Raw genomic sequence first — 27,480 nt, 5'->3', positions numbered from 1 at the left:
CCATAATCCTTCCTCACTTCTATATTAATATTTAATAAAGTTATCTCAGAGACTCTGAGGAAGAAAAGGATAAATTGAGTCAAATGGAATTCACTTGAGAATGATATGAGAATTAGCTTCTGAGCTGATTATCAATTATATTTCATTTTAGCAAATCCCAGTTTTACTGATATGCAGAATGATAACTATAGAAAAGAGTTATAGACCAGAGAGGCTAATTAATAAAACATCACTTTCTTAGAATAAAAAGGCGACAAATAATCAATCTCCTTCATGAATTGGTTTTAAGATACAGTTTTTTAATTAAAAATTATCTTATTTTTTGTTCTATGTTAATAAAGAGTTTTAAACTGTGACTGATATATTGGGTGTTGCAAACTTTGATTACTTAAGGGTACTTGATACAAAATAACATTTGATTTACTCATTTTTGCTCATTCAGTCACTCAGGGGAGAGTTTTTGAGAGCCTACTAAATGTGGAAGAAATAAAGATGAATCAAAGACAAATGCCCTACCCTCAAATAACTCAGAATCCGCTTAGTAAAAGAAATGTGTGAACAAATACTATTAATAAAGAAACAAAGGGGAATAAAAGTAATGAATGTGTGTCAGGTTTTGTGGAAGAAGGGGATTATTTATACTTATATAGTTAGGAAAGTCCAGGGAGCTTGGACAGGCATGTGGTAGTATCCAAGTTTTGCTTAGAGCAGAAAGAATAAATAAGATGGCAGAATTAGATATGAGAGTCTATGCTGAATGAGTGGACAGGCAGCTGGGGCTTGATAGAACTGATGGGATATTTATTGAGGAATATAGTATAACCATAGGATGGGTGTGGAACATGCAGAAAAAAAATGTGAATGTCAGAGCTGAATAAATGTCACTGTGGACTGAGCCTCAGGAGTAAGGCAGAGTCAAAAGAATCACAGGTGATCTGAAATTGGATATGAAAACAAGAAGAAATGGCAGAGGGGAATGTACATTAGGTGGCAAAAATTAGAATACTAAGAACCTTGAGTGTTGGGTAAAGCTGGAGATATAAGCATGCTTTTGCATTCTTAGACTAGTGGGTGCCTTATTTTTTATCAAAACATAATAATTGTACATATTTATGGAGTATATGTGATATTTTGATACTTGCATACAATATATAATTATTAAATCAGAGTAGTTAGGATATCCTTTGCCTCAAATGTTTATCATTTTTAATAAGAACATTTCAGATCTTCCAGCTATTTGGAAATATACAATAAATTATTGTTAACTAGTCATCCTACTATACTACTGAACACTAGACTCATTCCTTCCATGTAGTTGTATGTTTTTATCCATTAAGCAATCTCTCTTCACCCCCACTACTTCCCAGGCTCTAGTAACTGTCATTGTACTCTCTATCTCCATGAGATCAATGTTCTTTTTTTTTTTTTTTTTCTGAGATGGAGTCTCACTCTGTTGCTCAGGCTGGAGTGCAGTGGCATGATCTCGGCTCACCACAACCTCTGCCTCCCAGGTTTGAGAGATTGTCCTGCCTCAGCCTCCCGAGTAGCTGGGACTACAGGCACATGCCACCATACCCAGCTAAATTTTTAATTTTTAGTAGAGACAGGGTTTCGCCATGTTGGCCAGGCTAGTCTCGAACTCCTAACCTCAGATGATCCACCTGCCCTGGCCTCCCAAAGTGTTGGGATTACAGGTGTGAGCCAGGGTGCCAGCCTGAGGTCAACTTTCTTAGCTCCCACATATAAGTAGGAACATATGATATTTGTCTTTGTCTGGCTTATTCCACTTAAATTATTGAGCTCCACTTCTAACCACATTGCTGCAAATGACAGGATTTTGTTCTTTTTAAATAACTGGACAGTATTCCATTGTGTATATATAAACATTTTCTTATTTATCTATTGTTGGACCCTTAGGGTGGTTCCATATATTGGCTATTGTGAATAGTACTGCAGTAAACATGGGGGTGCAGATGTCCCTTTGATACACTGATTTCCCTTTGGATAAATACTTAGTAGTAGCATTGCTGGATCATATGGTAGTTTTAATTTTAGTTTTTTAAGAAAGCTCCATAGTATTTTTCATAATGGATGTATGAATCCACATTCCCACTGGGTATAAAAGTTCCCTTTTCTTTGCTTCTTTGCCAGCATTTATTTTTTGTCTTTTTGATAATAGCTATTCTAAATGCAGTGAGATGAATTTCATTGTGGTTTTGATTTGCATTTTCTTATCAGTGAATTTCAACATTTTTCATATACCTGCTGGTGATTTGCATGTCTCCTTTTGAGAAATTTCTATTCGGATCCTTTGCCCATTTTTAAGTGACTTTTTTTTTTTTTGCTGTTGAGTTGTTTGTGTTTCTTGTATAGTCTAGATATTAGTACCTTGTTGGAGGAATAGTTTGCAACTTTTTTTTTTTCCATTCTACTGATTGTATCTTAACACTGTTGATTGTTTCCTTTGTTGTGTAGAAGCTGTTTTTAGTTTGATATAGTTCCATTTGTCTTTTCTTGGTTTTGTTGCCTGTGCTTTTGAAGGCCGGATCGTAAAATCTCTGCCTAGACCAATGTTCTAGACCATTTCCCCTCTCTTTTCCTCTAGTAATTTTATAGTTTCAGGTCTTATGTTTAAGTTTTAATCCATCTTGAGTTGACTTTTATATATGGTGAGAGATAGGGGTCTAGTTTCATTCTTCCACATATGGATGTCTAGTATTCCCAGCACCATTTATTAATGAGGGTGTCTTTTCCCAAATGTATGTCCTTGGTGCCTTTGTCAAAAATCAGTTGGCTGTAAATACATGAATTTATTTCTGGACTCCCTATTCCATTTAATTGGTCTATGTGTCTGTTTTCTTACCAATATCATATAGTTTGGGTTGCTATAGCTTTGTAGTATATTTTGAAGTCAGGCAATCTGATGCCTATAGTTTTGTTCCTTTTGCTCACTATTGCTTTGGTTATTTGGGGTCCTTTGTGGTTTTATACAAATTTTAAGACTTTTTTTCCTACTGCTGGGAAGAATATTATTGGTATTTTGATAGCATATACCTTTTTGAGACTATGCTGGTGCTCTTTAGGAAAGGTAAAGGTTTCCTTACGTTATGATCTGGCAATTCTGCTTCTGAGTATTTATTCCAAAGAAAGGTATTATGTAGGAGCCAGAAGAAGGTTTGCACAGGTTTTTTTTAAATTTTATTTTAATGTTATTTAGTAGCAGAAATTTGAAAATAACTTGAGTGGGTGTCTACCCATGGGAGAGTAGATGGGTAAAATATAGAAGAATGACATGTAGTGGTTAGAAAACATAAATAACAACACTGAAGGATCCAAAAGCATAGTACTTAGATTAAAAAAAACCCAGCATGAAACAGAATGACATTTATACATAATTTAATTTTCATAAATTAAATATATGTGTGTATAAACCAATAGTCATTTCTTCATAAAACAACCTATTCTTTTCTAAAAATCACCTTGGTATGCAGAAGCATGCAGTAGAAAACACTGTACTTGTGAAAACAATGTGTTTGGGGAACAAAAAATATTTTCCCGTGACATTGAAAAGTTTGAAATCTAATAAAAACTGCAGCACAATTATATACGTTAAGTGGTTAAAGTACATATATGTTACAATATGTACATATGAAAACTTTCATTCAGTTGTAGCACCAGATGTATATTTGTATGGCTCCTAACACAGACAGGGAATCAAGGTAGCTAGTACCCGTTTGAGGAGTGTGTATACTTATGCTTTTTGAATGTTTATGTTTCTTTGGTGCTCCAATCACCAGGGTACAGTTTTCTGAATTCACCTAGTGTTTCTCCTGGACAGAATTCCACACAACATAAATTTTACATTATACTCAATTTGTTTGCTCTGTCAGTGGCATGAAAACAAATTCACAGTTGCATAACAAGCATTACAGCAGAAACAACTGTATGAACACATGCAAACAAGTGGGAATAACACATTGTGAAAAAAGAAAATACACAAATATATAAAATAAAGGAAGGACCTTTTGTGGACCAGTGATAATAATTGATAATGTTCCCAAATTGAACAGTATCATTAATCAACTATTTACAACTTTGATGTAGGGTGGGGAAAAAGTAGGGACTGGTGGCAGATAATTTGGCCAAGGTGAGTATTTTATTTTTTATTTTTTATTATTATTATTATTATTATTATTGAGACAGAGTCTTGCACTGTTGCCCAGGCTGGAGTGCAGTGGCACGATCTCTGCTCACTGCACGCGCCGCCTCCTGGGTTCACGCCATTCTCCTGCCTCAGCCTCCCGAGTAGCTGGGACTACAGGCACCCGCCACCACGCCCAGCTAATTTTTTGTACTTTTAGTAGAGATGGGGTTTCACCGTGTTAGCCAGGATGGTCTCGATCTCCTGACCTCATGATCTGCATGCCTTGGCCTCCCAAAGTGCTGGGATTACAGGCGTAAGCCACCGCGCCCGGCCCAAGGTGAGTATTTTAGAGAAGAGTCCATGAGAAATTCCAGGGTGCCTGAAATTTGTTTTCTTGTATAGTGGGAACTAACCAAATGAGTTTATTAAATGAAATAAGAGAGGTTTGCAGAGGACCTGAAATCTAGGTATTGACAATCGAGATGAAGGAACAGCTTTGCAATGGCACAAGAAACTAAGCAACAGGATTGTATAGAACTAGAGACAGAAAGAAAAAGGGAATTACAAAATCAACACAGATAATAGTTGATAATAAACAGGAAGTTGATCTCTAAATCCGCCAGACACTGAAGTGTTAATACCCATATATCTTTTTCAATATATGACTCACTGAAAAGAGTGAGCAGATTATATGGCCCAACATCACCAGTGATGGGAAGCTATAGAGATTTCCCAATAATTTAGTGACTGCCACTTTACTTGATCATGGAACACAGAGGGATGGTTATGGAGAAACACAGAAACTGTAAAAGGAGATATGAAAAGTAGTCTGCAGTGGCAATAAAAATTGCAAATCCAAGGACAAAAGTGAGAAACCAGCCTCTAGATGGTAATGAACAATAAGATAGTGGATAGTAAAAATGAAAGGTGATAATGAATCACTTTTACATAGATGAATATTCACTGGATGATGTGGTTTAAAAGAAGAAAACATATATGCTTTCTGGAGATTGAAAGATACTGCAGTTGGAACAGATGAGCTAATATTTCCCCTTTGGAATAATGTGGGTTGGACTACGACATAGAAATATGCACTCCAAAGTAAAACTACAGCATTTTTATTAAAAGCAAGATATAAAGACCACAAGAAACAAAGAATGGAAGGAGGGAATAGAGAGAGGGAGAGCACTTACAAGGCCATATAACTTGAGATGGATGTGAAGTCATTTACCTGCTAAGTTCATATGATTATCCTCCAGTAACTGTACTGTCAGCTGAAATCTTCCTTGCGTCTGAAAAATCTAGGTAACATGGCCTTTAGATTCCCTTTTCACCTGCCAGGGCCTGCAGACAGCCAGGACTTCTCTGGATGTATCCAAGGTTCTGCTTTCATGACCACCTACATGTCTGGGCACCTGCTCTGTCCTGGGTCATCTTTGTTGACCTACACTTGGAACTCAGGTTCTTCAAATTCCATAAGTTTAACACTCCTAACAAATATCCTTATTAGACTATCTGTAAGATGTAGTGGCGAAACAGAGAAAGCTTCAAGTCCAAGCAACGTAAATGACTTTAAACAGAATAGTAAGAAGCCTTGCTCCTACAGCATCCTCAGCTACCCCACCACTGCAGAGCTTCACAAACCTTTAACCCCATTAGGGTGTCTTTTCTTGTCCCTCTTCCCCCTCTTCTCTCATCAGGTATTTTCTTTATTTCTCTATTTCAAGTTTACTTGTCCCATAGAGAGCATTTTGTCCCTCTTGTTGGAAGCCATGATGCCAATTAGCTAACACCAGAGATCATCAAAGCGTTTTTTGTTTTTTGCTTTTATAAATACAAACACAGCCTCCTTCCTCATAGAAATTCTGGTTTTCAAAATGATAAATCCTTTCATTTCTTTACACTGATTTTTATGGATGGCAATGGAGGTTCAGCTAAGTTAAATGACATATGCAAGATCACAAAGCTAGCTAGGAAGATAAGCAAGTGCTCAAAAGCTGCTTTTGTTAATAAAAAGGAGAAGCTGGCCAGGTGTGGTGGCTCATGCCTGTAATCCCAGCACTTTGGGAGGCCAAGGCGGGTGGATCACCAGGTCAAGAGATCGAGACTATCCTGGCCAACATGGTGAAACCCCGTCTCCACTAAAAATACAAAAAAGTTAACTGGGTGTGGTGGCATGTGCCTGTAGTCCCAGCTACTCAGGAGACTGAGGCCGGAGAATCACTTGAACCCGGGAGATGGAGGTTGCAGTGAGCCAAGATTGCGCCATTACACACCAACATGGCGATAGAGCAAGACTCCTCCTAAACAAATAAATAAATAAAGAAAGAAGAAGGAGAATCCTATATTGAGCATTCCTTATGAAACAGGCCCTGTGCCAGGTGCTTCCATCAGTTAGTGCTACCCTATGGGGTCAGATTATTCACTTTTTACAGACAAGGAGACTGAGACTCAAAGAGTGTGGGAGATTTTTTCAAGGTCATGCAAGTAGTATTTCACCTATTTCTATTTTCTGGGTAATGGGGGCGAGGAAAATGAAAGAAAAATACAAAACAAATATTTAAAAGGGCGGTCTGCTGTAGAGATGGTTTGGTGATTGAAGGGCCATGGAGATTTTATTTCAGTGTGGTAATCCTTGCCTGAATTTTTAGTGTTTTCTAGTTCATGAAATTAACGCATTTTCCTCTTTTCCTGTCTCTGTTCTTCAAGTTTCCTGGCTGTTGGGGGGTCTAGTTATTTTTGGATTAGGGAAGGTAGGTAACAAAAAGGATATTCTGTCTCCGGTTTGACCGGCTGCTCCCTCTCTCTCGTTTCCTCTGAAAGGCTGGCAGTGTGAGGGTAGTTTGGGACTTCTGTATGAGAGGGGGGGTCTTTGTCATCGATCCTCTCTCTGCGTGTAGAGGAGAAGTGTGGCAAGAGAAGCTACTATCTGCAAAAATTACTTTTAAGATGGGAAAGGACTATTTACATGTTCTCTTCTTTAGAAATTGGCACTATCCAAGGTCTATGATGGGCCTGGATTAGACTAAAAATTTCAATATGAATAAGCTATTTTGGTGTCTTGGCAGGAGCCCCACACAGGATTTTGCACCACATGGCCCAGGCCGTATTTGTGGCTCCAGCAGTTTCTTGGGGTCCTCCTTTTCCTACAGACCAAGACCAGAGAATGAGTGATGCCCTCCTCTTGTACTTCTTCAGCACTGCAAAATGCAAATAGTCTTTCCAAGTCTTCCTTTCCCATGCCACCCCTGACCAGGTCACAGGAACTTTTCCTTTTAAAGGATTTATTGATCAGGTTCCTATTTTAGGAATAAGGGCATGGCCTCTGGGTTCAAAACTCAGCTCTGCCACTTCCTGGTTGTGTGACCTTGAGCAGGTTACTCAAATTACCTGTGCCTCAGTTTCCTTATCCATATAGTGGGACCAGGGATGATAGTATCTATTTCATAGGTTTAATATGAAGATTAAATGAATGTTTTGTTTTGTTTTTTGAGACAGAGTCTCACACTATCACCCTGGCTGGTGTGCAGTGGCACCATCTCGGCTCGCTGCAACCTCCGCCTCCTGGGTTCAAGCAATTCTCCTGCCTCAGCCTCCCCAGTAGCTGGGACTACAGGCACCCACCACCACCCCCAGCTAATTTTTTGTATTTTTAGTAGAGACGGGGTTTCACTATGTTGGCCAGGCTGGTCTCAAACTCCTGACCTTGTGATCTGCCCACCTTGGTCTCCCAAAGCACTGGGATTACAGGCATGAACCACTGTGCCTGGCCAAATGTTTCTAAAGCTCTTATAATAAAGCATGGCATATAGCAAGTATTACATAAATGCCTATTAGATTAAAAATAAAATACATAATATCTGACGACAAGTAGACATAGGTATTTGAAGTCAGAACTTTGCCTAGCTCTGTGGGTTTGGGTTTGAGTCCCATTCTCAGCTCCCCTAGTACTCCTTTCCCCGTTCCTGGTATGTGCACTACTTTAGAGAAATAAGTTTATTGAAATGGTGCTTAACTACTGATTTTGGGAGTGAAGGACTCTGTGTATCCTATTTATTATTTTATCCCCACTGCCTGGTGCTGCACTGTTAACTGAAGTCCTTGCCATTTTAGTCTCCTGTCTATACTGCAAATTTGCTTTTGGGGAAGTAAACGATTAGGAGTCTGTCTCTTGCTTTTTCATCTCTGACCTCTTCTAAGAAAGAGCCAGGGGGATGTCTATTCTCAATAGAATTCCTTTCCCCATCATGAGTGAAAAAGCCACCCAGTAAGAAAAACAGAAGATTGAGCCCTTCCTACGGGACCTGTGTCAGTTTAGAGTTGATCTGTCCTAGTTGGGAATAATGCCCTGTCAGCTTTTCCTTCTGATACCTGTGGTGATTTCAAATCAGGGTGGATCAAGGTCATTCAAAAACCTTACACAACTCGTCCAAGGACCAGTGAGGTGGAACTGAAGAGTGTGGAAAAGGTCCAGGTTATTTTGAGGAAACTTGGGGCTAAAAGATCCGGAGCTGCTTAGGGCTGCATAATTTCCCTGGAGAAACTTCTGCAAGTGTTGCACCATGGGTAAGACCAAAAAGCTAAGGCAATTTGGCTCATCTTCATGGCCAAGAAGAAATGTGCTTAACAGGAGATAAACTCAGTACCAGAACCATCCACAGTGAAAAAATAAAAAAACAACAAAATGTATAGTAAATGACTTTGTGTATAACTGCCCATGTTGAAAATACAGAAAGAGAAGCTTCAGAAAATGAAGTAAAAAATCATTCTCAGTAACAGCAATAGTGAATAATAGCTTTTTAAAATGATCAATTGCAGAATTTCACAGCTTCAGTGCAGAATCTTGCACTTAGAGATGCTCGAGGAAAGTGCACGTGTTTATATTCCAATTTATAAAAAAATCTGTTTTTATCATACAGGTTAAACTTAAACAAATGAAAACTATTGAATTCAGTGACGAACTCACTCCTTCCAAGCTTTCCTCACCCATTTTAGACTCTGATGGTTGTCACCACCCTTTGATTCCAGATCATTGTGAAAGTTCTGTGGAAACAGCATAGGCTTTGAAGTCACAAAGACTTGTGTTCAAATGCTAGCTCCTTCATTTACTTGTATGACCTGAGATAAATTACTCAGCATTAGCAACCTCAGGTTTTCAGCTATAATCACTAGCGGGCAATTAGAATATCAACTTCTCAGAGGAGCTGGGAGTGCCAAATCAGAAAATATTACAAAAACCACATATCTCAGTTTCTTTCACACACTAAGATCCAATAAATATTTGCTTCACTAATACTTTATTGTGGCACAGATACCCTAGAACAGTGGCAGTAGCCTGTGTGTTCTTAGTAAGAGTAAGTATCCAGAATATTCGTCTGTTATTAGGCTTTATGATACATTTGATTGTAACACAAACAGCAGAGTACTACCAAGACACATGGACTTCCTTAGGGCTGCTACCATAGTTACTCTATATCTTATCTTACAAAGTGATACCAAAGGGGACAAGGGGAGTGCTGAGAAGGGAAGGTTGCACTCCCTTTAAATGATATGGAAGTGAGGAAGGCCATAGTCCCTGGCTAGGGCTCCACCCGTGGGCCTGTGTCCACGGATCTAGGTGAAGACAGGCATTTTTGTTTTCCTGGCCATATGTTGCATTTCCCAAGACTATCCTGGCTTGCCACACCCCATCCTGTGCCTGTAAAAACCCCAAGATCCTAGCAGGTAGAGACACAAGTGGCTGGACATTGAGAGGAACATATCAGCTGAAGAAGACACAAGTGGCTGGACATTGAGAGGATGTTGAGGGGAGCATGCTGGCAGAAGAGCACAAGACAGATGCCGGCACACAGGCAGCCCATGGACAGGTGGAACTGAGAGGTGACAATGTGAGCAGCTCTCGCTTGCTCTACACACCTCCTCAGCCTTGGCATCTGCTCTGGCCACACTTGAGGAGCCCTTCAGCCCGCCGCTGCACTGTGGGAGCCCCTCTCTGGGCTGGCTGAGGCTGGAGCCAACTCCCTCTGCTTGAGGGGAGGTGTGGAACGAGAGGCGCTAGCGGGAACCGGGGCTGTGTGCGGCCCTCATGGGCCAGCGTGAGTTCCCGGTGGGCACGGGCTCAGGCGGGCCCCACACTCGGAGTGGCCGGCTGGCACCACAGGCCCAGGCAGTGAGGGGCTTAGCACCCAGGCCAGCAGCTGCGGAAGGGGAACTGGGCCCCCCAGCACTGCTTGCCTGCCCATACCGCTCTTGAATTCTCACCAGGCCTCAGCCACCTCCCCAGGGGGCAGGGCTTGTGACCCGCAGCCCGCCATGCCCAAGGCCCCGCCCCCCGCCACCCTGCGGTGGGCTCCCATGTGGCCTGAGCTTCCCTGACGGGCACTGCCCCCTGCTCCGTGGTGCCCGGTCCCATCGACCCATTGGGTGGGCAGCTCCGCCCGTGACCCTGGCACAGGATCCACTAGGTGAAACCAGCTGAGCTCCTGAGTCAGGTGGGGACTTGGGGAACTTTTATGTCTAGCCAGAGGATTGTATATGCACCAATCAGCACTCTGTGTCTAGCTCGGAGTTCGTGGATGCACCAATCAGCTCTCTGTATCTAGCTAATCTGATGTGGACTTGGAGAACTTTTATGTCTAGCTAAAGGATTGTAAATGCACCAGTCAGCACTCTGTCTAGCTCAAGGTTTGTAAACTCACCAATCAGCACTCTGTGTCTAGCTCAAGGTTTGTAGACACACCAATCAGCACTCTGTGTCTAGCTCAAGGTTTGTAAACACAGCAATCAATACTCTGTGTCTAGCTAATCTAGTGGGGACTTGGAGAAATTTTACGTCCAGCTAGAGGATTGTAAATACACCAGTCAGCACTCTGTGTCTAGCTCAGGGATTGTAAACGTACCAATCAGCACCCTGTCAAAATGGACCAATCAGCTCTCTGTAAAATGGGCCAATCAGCAGGATGTGGGTGGGATCAGATAAGGGAATAAGAGCAGGCTGCCAGAGCCAGCAGCAGCAGCCTGCTCAGGTCCACTTCCATGCTGCGGAAGCTTTATTCTTTCGCTCTTTGCAATGAATCTTGCTGCTGCTCACTCTTTGGGTCCACGCCGCTTTTGTGAGCTGTAACACTCACTGTGAAGGTCTGCAGCTTCACTCCTGAAGCCAGTGAGACCACAAACCCACCAGGAGGGATGAACAACTCTGGATGGGAGGAAAGAACAACTCCAGATGCGCTGCCTTTAAGAGCTGTAACACTCACCGCGAAGGTCTGCAGCTTCACTCCTGAAGCCAGTGAGACCATGAACCCACCAGAAAAAAGAAACTCCGGACACATCTGAACATCTGAAGGGAAAAACTCCAGACACACCATCTTTAAGAACTGTAACACTCACCACGAGGATCTGCGGCTTCATTCTTGAAGTCAGTGAGACCAAGAACCCATCAATTACAGACACAGAACGAGGCAGAGTTTGGCTGGGGGAGTCGGAGAAGAGCCCAGGCTGTTGAGCGGCCTGACCCACTCCATCCCCTTCTGGCTTCTCCCATCTGCTGAGAGCTACCTCCACTCAATAAAACCTTGAACTCATTCTCCAAGCCCAGGTGTGATCTGATTCTTCTGGAACACCAAGGCAAGAATCCAGGATAAAGAAAGTCCTCTATCTTTGTGACAATGTGCAGGGTGTAATTGAGCTGGTTAACACAAGCTGCCTATAGATGGCTAAACTAAGTTAGCATCCTGTAACCCACGCCCACTGGGGACTCAGCTGTAAACATTCACCTCCAGACACCTCCGTGGGGTGGGAGCTCCACAACCTGCCCGTCTGTATGCTCCCCTAGAGGTTTGAGCACTGGGGCACTGAAGAAGCAAGCCACACCCTCATCGCATGCCCTGAAAAGGGGACCAGGGAACCTTTCTGGTTTCAAAATGAGCTTTCAGATAGTGGAAAGCCAATAAATATTTGTGGGATGAATTAATTAAAAATGAATGAGCATTAATCCTTAATTAATAAGGTGTTATTGTACTTCCCTATATTCCATGGAGGAGGGGGAAAAAAAAAAATAATGACAAGCTAATATTTGAATGTAAGGGAATTTAATTGTGCACGAGCATGTACATTTAATTCCTTAGATATATTCAGGGATAAAGACTCAATAGAATACACGTTTCTTATTTATTCTGTATCCATACCTTCAATCCTGGATTATAAGATTCTTCAGAAAGATGACTCTTAGGGTAGTCTACCATTACATATAAACAAATGTACATATTTATTGGCGCAGGAGGACATTGTGAAGCGGAGGATAGGGGAAGGACATTTCTATAGGCACTAAACATCTGAGTTCTTGTCCATCAGTTAGCTATGTGAACTTGGGCAAGTTGGTTCCCTTTTCTTTCTTTTTCTTTTTTCTTTTTTTTTTTTTTTTTTTTCCGGAGACCGAGTCCTGCTCTGTCCACCAGGCAAGAGTGCAGTGGTGTGATCTCGGCTCACTGCAAGCTCTCCCTCCTGGGTTCACGCCATTCTCCTGCCTCAGCCTCCCGAGTAGCTGGGACTACAGGCGCCCGCCACCATGCCCGGCTAATTTTTTTGTATTTTTAGTAGAGAGGGGGCTTCACCGTGTTAGCCAGGATGGTCTCGATCTCCTGACCTCGTGATCCACCCGCCTCAACCTCCCAAAGTGTTGGGATTACAGGCGTGAGCCACTGTGCCCGGCCAAGTTGGTTTCCTTTTTTGAGCCAGTTTCTGGATATAATTAAAAGATTGGATTTGATAATCCATAAAATATTTGCCAGCTCTAAAATGTTTTTAATTATGTGGCCAGGAATTTGGTTATGACACTTTAGAAACAGTCATGAATGCCTCTGTTTTAATACTTGATAACATACATACGATGATATATCTATATATTTGTGTATTTCGCTAGACCGTGAACTTCTTCAGGCTCTGGCTTAGGGCCTAGAACAGAGTAAGTCTGTAAAAATTAACTGAAATTCATTAATTATACTGCTCAGATATACCAATAGAGTTCACAAGTTTGAGTTGTGATTCAGTCTATATTTTTTAAAAAAAACAAGAACTAATACCAATGACAATTTTCAAATGGTCTTAGATTCTACAACGTTAAGTGCAACTTTAGGTAAATGTAGTGACCCAGAGAGTTAAAAATTAAATGATTAAAAATGGCTTAGTCTGCCATTTCTCAAACGACACAGGTATACACGGCTATAAGCAGTTCCTTTCTTCCTCACGTCGGGTGATGCGCAACACATGTGCCTCAGACTTTGAACTTGCTTCAGTCAACATTTTTATCTGTGGCTTGACTGAAGATATAGTGAACAGCTCATAGCATGCACAGGTGACAGAGATCTGGAAGGGAAAGCACATATGGTTTCACGCTGAATCACAATCCATAAAGCTTTTAACAGGGTTACTATGATAAGACAATTTAATTCTCATAAAATACAGTTAACAAAGATGAACGTTCTACCCAGATTTCTAAAAAACGAAATGTGTTACACAGGTTCAGCAAAATAGGGCGTAGTGATTACAAATCTAAAATATTAAGCGTTTTTAAATAATTACAGTGGTAATTATGGCACTAACAGCCATAATTTGTTGAAAATAGTAGATCCCCCATGTCTGTGTTTCTCCTTTATGTGATTTTAGTTACCTGAGGTCAACTGCAGCCCAAAAATAATAAATGAAAAATTCCAGAAATCTACAATTTATAAGTCTTAGATTGCAAGCCAGTCTGAGTAGCATGATGCAATCTCCTACTGTCCTGTTCCATCCCACCCTGGACACAGATCATCCCTTTGTTCAGCATATCCATATGTATGCTACCCATTCACCCATCAGTCATCAACATTGTCTGTTCCTGACATCCAACTATCGACATCTACATGGATTGAGGACCCAGAATCACCCCAAGCAGATGATTTTCCTTCTGATGTGTTGTCAGAAGGTCAATAGTAGCCTATAGCTACATCACAGTGCCTATGTCATTCATCTCCCTTCAACTCAACATGTAGGCTCAAGAAATGTGAGTATAAAATGATAAGATATTTCAAGACAGAGAGAGACTGATTTCACATAACTTTTATGACAGTATATTATTATAGTTGTTCTATTTTATTACCATAATTGATCTCTCACTGTGCCTAGTTTACAAGTTAAATATCATCATGGGTATGTATGTATAGGAAGAAACATAGTATATCTAGGGTTCTGTACTATCCATGGTTTCAAGCATCCACTGGGAGTCTTGCAATGCATCCCACATGAATAAGTGGGGACTACTGTGCTTATTATGTGCCAGGCACTGTACTGGACCCTACATCTCTGAGTTTCAAGGCCAATACCTTTTCAGTGTACCGTGTTGAATGTTCATTTAAGACAACCGATGATAGGACTCCTACAATGTTATATGATTTTAAAATCAATTAAGACAGCTAGGCAGGTGGAATCCTGTGTTTTATGCTAGTGAAACTTGGTTGAAATTGTATTCAGGCTTAGATTCCTCGACTTCATAAGTATATAGTGTGTGTGTGCTCCAGGGGAAAGTGAGGGGCCTAGCAACCTTATTTTCCAAGGATTAGCTGGGGAAAAAGTGAATAATAATCTGGATTAGTAGAGAGGGGAAATGATAGCTGTTTTTAGAAACTGAAAAGGCTATCGTGTGACTCTTGGATCAGGTGTATTTTATCTAGATCCTGAAGAAAGAAGCAGGATGTAGAGTGAAAGGAACAGATAAATGGATTTTGGGTTAACAGAGGAAAAAAAAAAAACTAATAGTGAGTTCTATCCTAATACTGCCAAATGAATGAGAGTCCCATTGTTAAAAGTGTGCAGGGAAAAGTTGGACATTCACTGATGGAAAAGGAAGACTGGAATTAATGATAGAAGAGATGCTTCAAGGTCAGTTTCAAAATAGTAATTTTACTGTTCTCTGATTATATATTGATAGAGACTTCTTTAGAGTTTGCAATCAAAACCTGTTCTAATTTAGCTGAAGCTACTCCATTAAAAATCTGCTGGATATTTTATAAATACTTATATAATCCCTGCCTTTTAAGATAGTATAACAAAGATATTTCTGCAAGTTTCTTGCTTTCAATCATTTTAATTTATCATAAAAATTCTTTCTTTTCTTTTTTTATTTAATTTTTTTTTAACGCTTCATGAATTTGCATATCATCCTCGCGTGGGGGTCATGCTAATCTTCTTTGTACCGTTCCAATTTCAGTATATGTGCTGCTGAAGTGAGCACTATTTCTCATAGTGAGTCTAAGGCATAGGCATTACTTTTTCACGTTACTAGATGGTAAAACTAACCCAGAGAAGATAAGCAATATATCTAACATCGTACTGTTAATTAGTAGTAGTACTATGATGCAAACATAATTGATTAACAATTCTAATCAATGAATCTTCCTCCATATTTTCATAAAGATCTACAAATTAGAGTAATTTTAAAAAGATCTTCAGTTTTGTAGCTTTTTAAATAATAGAAGTCATAGTTTATTATGACCTTTATAATGAAAAAAGCATGTTGTGGGAAATTTGGAAAATATAGTAAAATTAAAAATAATAATAAAAAATAGAATAATATCCTCTATAACTCTACCATCTGTAAAATTACTTCAACTATTATAGTGCATAATTTTGTGAGGTTTTTCATATATGTATTTCATGAAATATATGATCAAAAATAAGTATTACATATAAATATACACATATGCAAATATATAAATATATAATTTTTTAATCTTTTTTTTTTTTTTTTTTTTGAGATGGAGTCTCACTCTGTCACCCAGGCTGGACTGCAGTGGCATGATCTCGGCTCACTGCAAGCTCCACCTCCCGGGTTCACGCCATTCTCCTGCCTCAGCCTCCTGAGTAGCTGGGACTACAGGCGCCCGCCACCACACCCGGATAATTTTTTGTAATTTTAGTAGAGACAGGGTTTCACTGTGTTAGCCAGGATAGTCTCCATCTCCTGACATCATGATCTGCCCACCTCGGCCTCCTAAAGTGCTGGGATTACAGGTGTGAGCCACTGCACCGGCCTATAAATATATAATTTTTAAGACAAATGGGACCAACTACTCTGTGTTGTTCTTTGCTTTTCATGGGAAATATAATTTTGTGAGTATATTCTAATATCACTAAACATTTTTCTTTTTTAAATTATTGTTCTAACTGTACTGCGTGCAAGTCCATTTTTATTTTCTCTACATATCAACTGAATATTTTATTTTATAAAGCACTTTTTGGTACTGTGATTGGTTTTCGTGATGCAAGAAGGCCCTGAGACTATTCCATAAAACATATATGTCCTTTAATTTTCCTTTTTAAAAATCGTTTTGTCTGTTTGTTTTAAATTTTAGTAGCTTTTGGGGTACAAGTGGGTCTTGGTTACATAGATGCATTGTACAGTGGTGAAGTCTGGGATTTTAATGTACCTGTCACTAGAGTAGTATACATTGTATCCAATAGGTATTTTTTCATCCCTCACCGCCATCCAACCCTCCCCTCTTCTGGGTCTCCAGTGTCTCTTATACCACTCTGTATGCCTTTGTGTACCCATATTTGTTTTCCCATTCTTAGGTTACTTTACTTAGTATTATGACGTCCAGTTCTATCCAAGTTGCCGCAAAACAAATTTTTCATTCATTTTTATGTATTTAATAGTATTCCATGTATATGGTACTAGGGTTAGAGCAATAATTTAAAAAAATTTAGTGATAATAGTCTATACTAAATGAAATATATATATCTTATTTTTTTATCTACTCATCAATTGATGGGCACTTCGGTTGATTCCGTATCTTTGCTGTCGTGAATTGTGCTGTAATGTGTACACACATACTAGTGTTCTTTTTACATAATGAATTCTTTTCCTTTGTGTACTCAGTAGTGAGATTGCAGGATAACATAGTAGATGTACTTTTAGTTCTTTGAGAAGTATTCCTGCTGTTTTCCAGAGAGGTTGTGCTAATTTACATTCCCAGAAACAGTGTGTAAGTATTCTCTTTTCACTACATCTGCGCCAACATCTATTTTTTGACTTTTTAATAAAGGGCATTCTATCTGTGGTAAGATAGTGTCTCATTGTGGTTTTAATTTGCATTTCCCTGATGTAATATCGCTAAATATTTTTCTAAAGCATAAAGTTTATTTGCTTCAGCCTAAAGATATATTGAAAGGACATAAAAATCCATTTTTATTGACATGCTAGTAGAATTATTTCCCTGAAATATTGAGACATGTGGTCAGTAAAAGGAATTTTTTGCTTCATCTGTCCTCAGGACTGAAGATAGATTAGGAGTAACTGAAAGTAGCCACTGGTTTCCCATCACACTCATGCCTGCTTGATCTTTCCAATAGTAACCTCACTCACCTATTCCTCTCTAAGCACTTTGGATTCATTCTCTCTCTTGAACTTGCCAAATGTATTCCAGGCCTACATCTGAACACATGGCATTCACATGACTTAAAAAGCTTTCCCTAGATATTCATTTGGATCTCTGTTTCAACATCACCTCCTGAAAGGGGTCTTTCCTGACTTGCTTAGCCCCAGAAACCCTGACCGTCCTTTCTTCTTTTCCATCACCCTACCTTCACCCTTCTTTATGTTTCTGTATCCCACTTCATTATCTACAGTCATATGATGTAAGTATTTGTTCCTTGGTATTTTCCTTCTCGTTTATTAAATACAGGGGAATTACAATGCTTTGGTCGTATCAGTAGTCACCTAGAATACTGGTTGGCATAGAGTGTGTACCCAACACATGCTTATTGCCTGAATGAATGAGTGAGTAGCTTATAAGGCATGTCTGGCAAAAAGATCCCATTTTATTTTTAGTAAGTTGGGAAGTCAGGGGAGGGTTTTGAGCTGTTTCTTAGTCTTTCTTTATCATTGATTATTTAAGAGACCTGAAGCTTAACATAAAAGTGGATTTATTTTTTTATACCAGAGTTTTTGTGGGAAGAACAAAAACCAGAAGTTGTCCTGAAGGAAGGCTAGGAAGAAAAGACCAGATTGTCAATATAATTGGGCTAGACAGAGAATGGGAGGATGAGACAGAGTCAAATGGGATTTTTTTAAAAAATGAAAAGAGCCATTTCTCAGTGGCATCTGATAGATAAATAAATCTTAGGAAACTCACAAGGCCAGGTATGGGTGCTAACATTGCCTTTCTATAGATTTCATACCTGGAAAGTAGGTATATTTAAAAGCCCAGAGTAAGTGGAATGGTCTTATTTTTATCAGAAGAGTAATGATAAGCTCATTAATTGTCTAAGCGGATAGGTGATACCAGCCTCAGAAGTATTGTATTGGCTTGCACTTTGAAGATCCTGTAAAAGAAAATGCAATCAAATTGTGATTTTTGAGAAGGGGGTTATCCATCAGCATTAGAGTCTTGATAAGGCTATATAGGTTTCTTAAGAAAGACACTTCTTCAAAGGTGATAACATAGTTATCTCTCTGTCATGTGGTATAATTGATAGCACTATTCAAAATTAATAGACTTTGGTGTGTAGTAGATTAATGCACAGTATGCTCAGAACAGAAAGCTTACTGCTTCTGGGATTTTAACCCACATCCAGAATTCAAATAACATGAAAAGAGAGGGATGGGCAAGGCCTCACATCTGAGGATACAGCAAAGACTGACAAGTTTTACAACATGATAGTGGTCATAAAATTAGACTTAACAACCCCACAGTCCTGAAAGTGAGACAGAAAGGTGTTCAAAGGAAACCTGTGCTTCTGATATGCATCATCCCTCCTATTTTATTACTATAAGCTTAGAGTTCCCATTGCTGGCTCTGCCTGAGCTCTTATAAATATGGTAACATATAGTACTTAAGAAATATTACATTAATAGGGGATTTCTATTAGTCTTCTATGACCTAGATTAATATTGGAACAGTTTAATAGGCACAATCATAATGAGAACAAACCTACTAGCATATGTCATCAAAAGGAATGGTCTTTTTTTTAGCCAGACTAGGGAGGAAATTAGGGTAAAAGAAAGAATCAAATCAGGGAAAAGCATAAAGATTAATGAAAATAGGGCCCAGACAGGGTGGTACTCTTACAGAAGCTAGTATAGAAGCAGCAGTTTATCTTGTCTCTTGTGAGAACTAGACTGGGAAGTCAGGGGGAAGTACCCATTTATGATGCCAGAGAAGAGCTCACCAAAGAGGTAAAATAGAATTTCTTCCTTATTCCTGATTTTCTAGCAGCTGGATCAAGGACTTTGGAGGCATAGACATCTAGATTAAGATTCTGGCTCTTTTATTTGTTCTGTGTATGATGTTTGGACAGTCTTTTAAACTCCTGGGGTATTAGTCTCCTTATCTATACAATGAAGGCAAGCAAACCAACTTTTAGAGTCATCATGAAGAATAAATCAGATTAGATATGTTAAGGACCAAGCACAATGCTTGGAACAGGGCTGTCATTTACAGTGTACAGGTTGTGCCCTGCACAATCACTAAAGGGTACCATTTGCATCCGTAGGACAAATTGTAAGCACTCTTCCATTGCATACTCATACTTTTCATCCTCACTGAAAACCATCTCTCAAGGTGTCCACTTTGAGAGTGTAAAATCAAGTTGATCTGCTATTACCTTCTCAGACATATTCTGGTGATAGCAGTGATGAGAAATATAGGACACGGAAGACTTCTGAGTCAATGGCATGTATCATTCCCTCCATCTAAACTGTGGTTCTTGCCTCATACAGTCAGACTTTTCATGCCTTTTTGGGAAGTGTTCCCTGATGCTTTACATGTTTGTTTGTTTGTTTGCTTTTATCCCAAGCTAGATTAGCTCCCTCTCTCCCAGGTTCCTGTGACCCTCTGCATTGACCTCATAGGCTCATTCTTGCAGAGTACATGCCACATTGTATCATAAGTGTTACTTTTTATGATTCTATCACAGTACTGAGAACTCTTTGAACTTCTGACTTATCCCTGTATGTTTAGTTCCTAGTTCAATGCCTGGCACAGTTGTTGCTGAGCATGTGCTTGTTAAATGAATTAACACACAGACTATCATGTGCGAATACATTGCAATATGATCTTGAGAAAGTTACTAAACCCTTCTGAACTTCAGCTTCCTCATCTATAAAATGGGAGAAAATACATACCTAGAAGATATATTGAGCTATATAGAACACTTGGGCCAAACTATTCACTCAATAAGTTGAGCAATATTTCATTATCATTATACTATTTTATGACCATATTCAGATATAATTAAACGTACCAAAAGTATGCCATTACTGAAAAAAATTTAAACAGTTGTTAAAAAAAAATCCCATCCCATTGAGCCCCTTAATTCTTGGGGTTTCTGGCTCTACAAGGTTCCATTTGCCCTTTTCTCACAACAGGGATCCATTCCCCTTTGCCCTTTTTGTGAGTTCATACATTTATTCTGTCTGACACTCACAAATCCATTATGTTTAATGAATATCCCTTCTGACATCATGCTGCTGAAATGAAGCTAGAGTGCGTAATGATTTTGCTAGGGTGCCTAATGACAGTGACTTTGTGTACTCTGTATTTCTAAAATTTAGCAGAGCTGATCATCATTTTAATATTCCTGAAATCCACATAGTAGCAGTTAAATTTGTACAAACACTTTTGAGCATTGATCATATAAGATATGCAGGACTAGGCACTATAGGGAGATACAAACATGAACATGGTTCTGCCTCTCCGCTTGAAGTTCAAGGTCTCAGATCAAAAGTCTCTTAGTTAATATGCTGAGAAGAGCCACTCACAGTGATATTCTCTATGGCCATGAATCAGATCTCTTGAGTTAAAAAAAGTTACTTGGGCAGCTAGGACGACATGGTTTGAAAATAGATCTGAATAAGACATGCTCTGCCCTTGTGAATCAGATAATTTAGTGATGAAAAGAGAGTGGAGAATATAAACATACTATTTTAGTATATTAGGCTAAATGTTTTGGCTGAAGTAAGCACACAGCGTGTTGGTGGTAATAAGGTAAGAAGTAGTCAGACTAGAGATTAAGGAAAGCCTTAAAAAAGTGATGAAAGAAGGCTTCTTGAAAAGCCTACTAATGGAGGTTATCACATTTTGATCCTTGTGAGAATCAAAAGAATTTAACTCAATAGTTGGCATAGAGTAAGTATCCATATTAGATAATTGTGTTATAAAATAACATTTATAAGCATCATTATAATTATTGAGTAATAATATGAATAAAAATAGTCAAGAAAAGGGTACTCCAGGCAGAGGGAAATGGGAGGAAAGGCATAGTATAAGGTTACTATAAACCATTGTACTGAAGGATAATCAAGGTGAGGACTGATGAAAATCGAGTATGGATAGACTAGAAATGGGCAGGAGAGTTGGGCCGGAAAACCTAGATTTTGTCCTGCGGGAGGAATGTTCTCATAGTGCTAAGGAAACAAGTGACTCAGTCAGTTTTATTTTTAGAAAACCTGTTCAGCCACCATGTAGAAGATTGATTTGAGAAGTTCAAGACAAAAGACAGGAACACTGGTTTAGAGGTTTGTTACAATGGTACAGCTGAGAAATGAGGAAGGCCTGGACTTTGCACAGGGGTAGAAAAGAAAGAAGAGAATAAGCCATCGTGGAGACTATGAGTAGATGACACAGGCTATTTATTTAATGATGTACGTGTTGAAAATAAAAGGGAGACAGAAGAATGAATGAGAGCATCAGGGTTTCTGTCTGGCTGTGCGATAGCAATGAAAGAGGAATGAGTTCAGTTTGGCCACACTGTCTTTCTAGTGCCAGGTGGACAGTTTCAACAGGCATTTTCATATATGAATTGGAAGCTGAGATAGAACATCACTGTTGGAAATAGTAATTTGAGAGTCTTCTGCATATAGAGAGAATAACCTTAAAAGTAGATAAGACTGTGCGAGAAATGCCTCTAGAGAAGGAAAAGAGGGCTAAGTAGAGGTTTGGACAGGAAAGACTTTCTGCAGAAAAGTGGCAAGACAGGGTAGTTTTTAGAAGCCTACAGATGCGAGCTGCCTATATCAGTTATCAAACAACAGTGTGTATAATAAACAACCGAGGATCTTGTACAAGATTCCCTGGCCCCACCCTAAGAAAATCTGATCGATTATGATGAAGCCTAGGAAACTGCATTTCCCAGCAAGCACCCAGGTGATCTGACAGAGATGGTTCATGAATCCCACCCTGGGAAACACAGACCATATTACTGTTGGAGTGGGATAAGGCTGAACACAGGGTATGTGCTCATCAAAGTGCTATGCTTAATGAACTAGATGTGAGCCTCCTCCAGATTCGCTTCGCAGGTAACCAACCGAAGAAAATTCTTGTTATCAATTTTCACTTATTTCCTAGACCAAAAATATCACCCAAACCCGTGTCAAAACCTCACACACCCAGAGCAGAGTTTGCAGACACACATAAAAGTCAGGCTGGGGAAAATGAAGGAAATCCAATGCAATATATTTGTATTCTGTCACTGAGGCACTGTCTAATGTTGCTGTAACTATGATGTATAGGTCTATCAAAGCATGTGTTACCATGGTCTGAATTTCCCAACTGGAGAAAAATGATTAATGTAGAGATTTGCATTCCATGTGGTCTTGGACATCAATATTTCAGCTTAGGTAAACAGGAGCTTTACCTAATTTATTGGCTCTCATTATGGATGGCTTGTAGAAGCCAAATTCCGCCTCTGCCACGAAAATGACCTTTCATGCTCTACAAATCAATCTAGAAGAAGTGAAACAAGTTGGTTAATATTTTAGGAAGGAAAAAAAATGACTTCACATGTCAGGGACTTAATTGTTGTGATTTTGACCCATTTTGAAATTAGTTAACATTTGCTTCAGGCCTCTGACTTCATACATTATTTATTTTCATCTTGGCAGTGCTTAAGTCTCTTCATGTGCAATATGCTGATAACATGTGAGAATCTTTTTCTAAATATTGCACTTAATAGCATTATGAATGTGAAAATTTAAAGCCCAAAGTGTGTTCCCCATACACATACACGCACATGGATATTATTTCAGGCCACACTGCTTTGGGGTACATTTTAGCTGTCCTTGGCAAAGTTTCTAGATGTTACAGCCAGCATTACAGAGCAATTTCCTTGTAAGAGTTTTATGTTGCAAAGTGTGTCAGAAGTTAATCAAAGGGTAACAATGCAAAAGTCTGTGCATACGGCTTCCTGGAGACTGTGGCCAGCCCATGCTGTCAGTCACTGTCAAAACTGTAGCACACAGGGGCGTATGGCACCTTTTTCTCTCCTGTGAGAAATGTTTCTGACCACAAAGGTCACTGCATTTATGGCATGAATCTATTAGCCTATTGTTGGGGTGTGAATCCCAAGGAGAAGGCATCTCGTCAGCTGTCTGGCTCAGATGCATGGTCTCTGAAGCTTCTTGCAGTAAAGGGTCAAGCCCTGCATCTTGCTTCTGACTGTCAGCATCAGCGTGGGCCTTTCCTATCATAACCTCTGCATCCTGGTGAGTAATCACTTATGCCTGGCCTTGAAAATGACTATCCCATTACTTGTTCTGTGTAATCATGGGAGAGGAGTGCTTTTGGAATTATTACACAAGCTACAACTTCCAACCAGCCTGGGCGTCCTCAGAGCTTGGATGGGGAAAGGCAATCTGTGAGAATGTTCCATCATGCCAGTGCCGTATGAGAATGGTGATTTAGAAGCTGGAAGAAAGGCTTAGAAACTCTTATGTATTCCTGACATGGGTACCACCTTCTAATCACCTATTTTTTTTTTTTATTCTTGACACCCATTTGAAGTTGAACAAAAACCAGTGTATAGATGAGATCCGACAGCTGTTTCCCAGATGTACAAAAATAACCATTGCAGCTGTCTAAAACTAGGGCATTTGCATCAGTTTGGATTATATCTTCCATTAATTTGGGTCATAATTTATGTACAAAGCTCATAGAACAAAGAATATCCATGTCCAATGCAGCCTTTTAAAAAACATCTTTAAGCACAAACATAGAAATTCCAGGGATTCTATTCATTGGTAAAATGCAGACTTGTTGAAGGTGATTTTCGCTGTACAGACGTTAACTAAAAATCTACTACATTCACAGCAGTATGTCTGTCTGCTAAAAATCTACTCATCTTTCCAACTTTATTGTCACCTTCTCCATGAAGCTGTCTTCAGTTCCTGAGGTTAGAATTAATTGATATCTTCCCTGAGGAATTTGGAACCAAATTCATGGAGGCTGGAATTTGATGCTCTCATTTCCTAGTAATGCTCATTGAAGTAAATGCTGAACAAATGCTAATAGTATCCTAATGCCAATAAGAAGTGAGGAAGGGAGGAAAACATGCAGGCAGGCACATTTATATTAACTGAAAATAGGTAGTTTTGAAACAAACATTTATATAATATTTTATAATTCAGAAACACTTTTTTTTGGAGACAGAGTCTTGCTCAGCCACCCAGACTGGAGGGCAATGGCATGATCTCAGCTCACTGCAACTACTGTCTCTTAAGTTCAAATGATTCTCCCATCTCAGCCTCCTGACTAGTTGGGATTACAGGCACCCGCCATCGTGCCCGGCTAATTTTTGTATTTTAGTAGAGACAGGGTTTCACCATGTTGGCCAGGTTAGTCTTGAACTCCTGACCTCAGGTGATCTGACGGCCTCAGCCTCCCAAAGTGCTAGGATCGCAGGTGTGAGCCACTGCACCTGGCCTCCTATTAAATATAAGTTCCAGTTTTACATAATTTCTTTGCTCATGCATATGAAATTGGCTATCAGAAACAGCCAGGTCAAAAATTGAATGCTTTGCTGCTTGGACATTTATTCTACCAGGTACCCCAAATCAGCAGTCCCCAACCTTTTTGGCACCAGGGACTGGTTTTGTGGATGACAATTTTTCCACATACTGGGGTAGGTGGGATGGTTTCAGGGTGATTCAAGTACATTACATTTATTGTGCACTTTATTTCCATTATTATTACATTGTAAGACACAATGAAAGAATTATACAGCTCACCATAATGTAGAATCAATGGGAGCACTGAAGTTGTTTACCTGCAGCTAGATAGTCCCATCCATGGGCAATAGGAGACAGTGACAGATCATCAGACATTAGATTCTCATAAGGAGCAGACAACCTAGGATCCCTCACAGATGCAGTTCACGATAGGGTTCACGCTCCTATGAGAATTGAATGCCTCTGCTGATCTAACAGGAGGCCTAGCTCAGGCAGTAATGTGAGCAATGGGGAATGGCTGTAAATACAGATAAAGCTTCACTTGCTTGCCTGCTTGCCTCTCTTAACAGGTCATGGACTGATAATTGTCTGTGGCTCAGGGGTCGGGGACTCCTGCTCTAAATTATCACTCTCAAGTTCAAAGTTTCACAGATCTGTAGGGAAGGAGCATAATCCAAACAAGCTCTTTGCCAAATGTGACCTTTGCTCCATTGCCAATAAGTTCCTCATCTCCACCTGAGACCTCCTCATCCTGGCCTTCCCTGACTATTAGCATTTTGATTATAACCATTCAACAAATCTCTAGAAGTTCCAAATTTTCCCTTATCTTCCTGTCACCTTCTGAGCCCTCCACACTCTTCCAACCTCTGCCCATTACCCAATTCCAAAGGTGCTTCCACATTTTCAGGTATCTTTATAGCAATACACAACTCCTGGTACCAATTTTCTGTATTTGTTTTTTCTCACACTGCTATAAAGTAATAGGAGGTTTAAGAAAGGAGGTTTAATTGGCTCACAGTTCTGCGGGCTGTACAGGAATCATGGCAGCATCAGCTTCAGGGAAGCCTCAGGAAACTTAGTGACAGAAGGCAAAGGAGGAGCCATCACTTCACCTTGTCTGAACAGGAGGAAGAGGGAGAGCGGGGAGGTGCCACACACTTTTAAACAACCAGATCTCAGGAGCGCTTACTATCACGACGACAGCACCAGGAGTGGTGTTAAACCATGAGAAACCAATCCCATGATCCAAACACCTCCCACCAAGCCCCACCTCCAGCATTGAGGATTACATTTCAACATGAGATTTAGGTGGGAACACAGATCCAAACCATATCAGATGAATAATTAAAATGATATCTTTAATTCTGCTTTTTGATTACATGTAAATGTGAATTGGGACCTGGAAAAGAAATTAGATGATTAATTTAATAAATTAAAGACTCACCATTAAATACACTGATTAGTGATCAACATTTTTAGTTAGGATTATTATGTTAGGGTATTGAGAAAAAGCCAACCTAGGTGGGTCATAACTAAAATAATGTCCTTTGCAAATCTAAGAATCCCCTTTCTCTTTCTAGTGGAAGTTTCTATGCCAGTTTTTTTTCACATGATCCTAATGAAGATTGATTTCTAATAGTACTGTCATATATATTTTATAACTAGCAAAGCATAAAATGTCTTCTTTGAACTGTTAAATAGAACATGGAAAAGCATTGATACTGAAGACAGAAATGTAATGTTAGGACTGTGTGTATAAATCTTAGGACTGTGTGAATAAAAACGTTTACCCTGATAATCAAAACACATATAAAAGAAGATTTTTTAGTCTGACCTTTATGAATGTGAATTTGTATCTTAATGTCTGACATTCTTGGGATATTAAAATGAAACAATCATTATACTAAATCATAATAGTTTAAATAATTTGGAGGTATAGAGCTCTAAAATCTTAGAGGAATCACAGGGTTTTGGTGAAATTTACTTATGGTCAATTATTTTATAAATAAAAAAGCATTTAAATCATAATTAATTTTATATAAAGAAAACCTATCTTATTATAATTTTTGAAATATATAAATTTTAATGCATCCAAATATTTTCAGTATTCTTTCATGCTATGAAACTTGCTCATGCCCAAGTATCTGATTACAGATTTAGGATTAGACTCATTGCTTCCATGCCAGCATGAATTTCAGTTGCTTATTAACATGTGGGTTATAACTTTGAAGAAGTCAGATCGTGGAAGATCATACACATGTTGCACTTGCTATCTCACAGGCATTCTATAATTAGACTGGATTCATTTGCCAGACCCCTCCCTGAGCTAACGAACCAAGGTACTGCTGTGTCTCTTTTTATTAAGAAAATTGAAGTTAGAGATTAAACGACTCTGAAATGACTCTTGCTTCATTTTGCCAGGTCATTTCTGAAGGCTAGACTGAACGTGGGTCTGATTTCTGTAGGGGGTTTTGAGTCACTTGCTAAGAATATGATTTTCTCTTATTGCCTTTTTGTTATTTTCCCAAAATATGAAGTGAGATTCTATTATTTGTACTGAAAAAATACCACATGCTTT

The 27,480-nt window shown here is 39.3% G+C and overlaps 1 protein-coding gene and 1 non-coding gene across 2 annotated transcripts in view; one reads left to right on the top strand and one right to left on the bottom strand.

Moving 5' to 3' along the window:
- The window catches only part of TENM4 (teneurin transmembrane protein 4), a 3,069,169-nt gene that overhangs the window by 1,123,161 nt on the left and 1,918,528 nt on the right, over positions 1-27,480 (top strand). The gene's annotated exons all lie outside the window — the stretch shown is intronic.
- Positions 15,304-15,410, bottom strand: LOC129485513 (U6 spliceosomal RNA). The gene has a single exon (XR_008658665.1). It is a non-coding gene; the product is annotated as a U6 spliceosomal RNA (small nuclear RNA).

Source organism: Symphalangus syndactylus, chromosome 6, assembly GCF_028878055.3.
Source record: "Symphalangus syndactylus isolate Jambi chromosome 6, NHGRI_mSymSyn1-v2.1_pri, whole genome shotgun sequence".
In the NCBI taxonomy this organism is placed as follows: domain Eukaryota; kingdom Metazoa; phylum Chordata; class Mammalia; order Primates; family Hylobatidae; genus Symphalangus; species Symphalangus syndactylus.
Note: the sequence above shows the minus strand (reverse complement) of the source record. Positions and strands in the feature narration are given on the sequence as shown.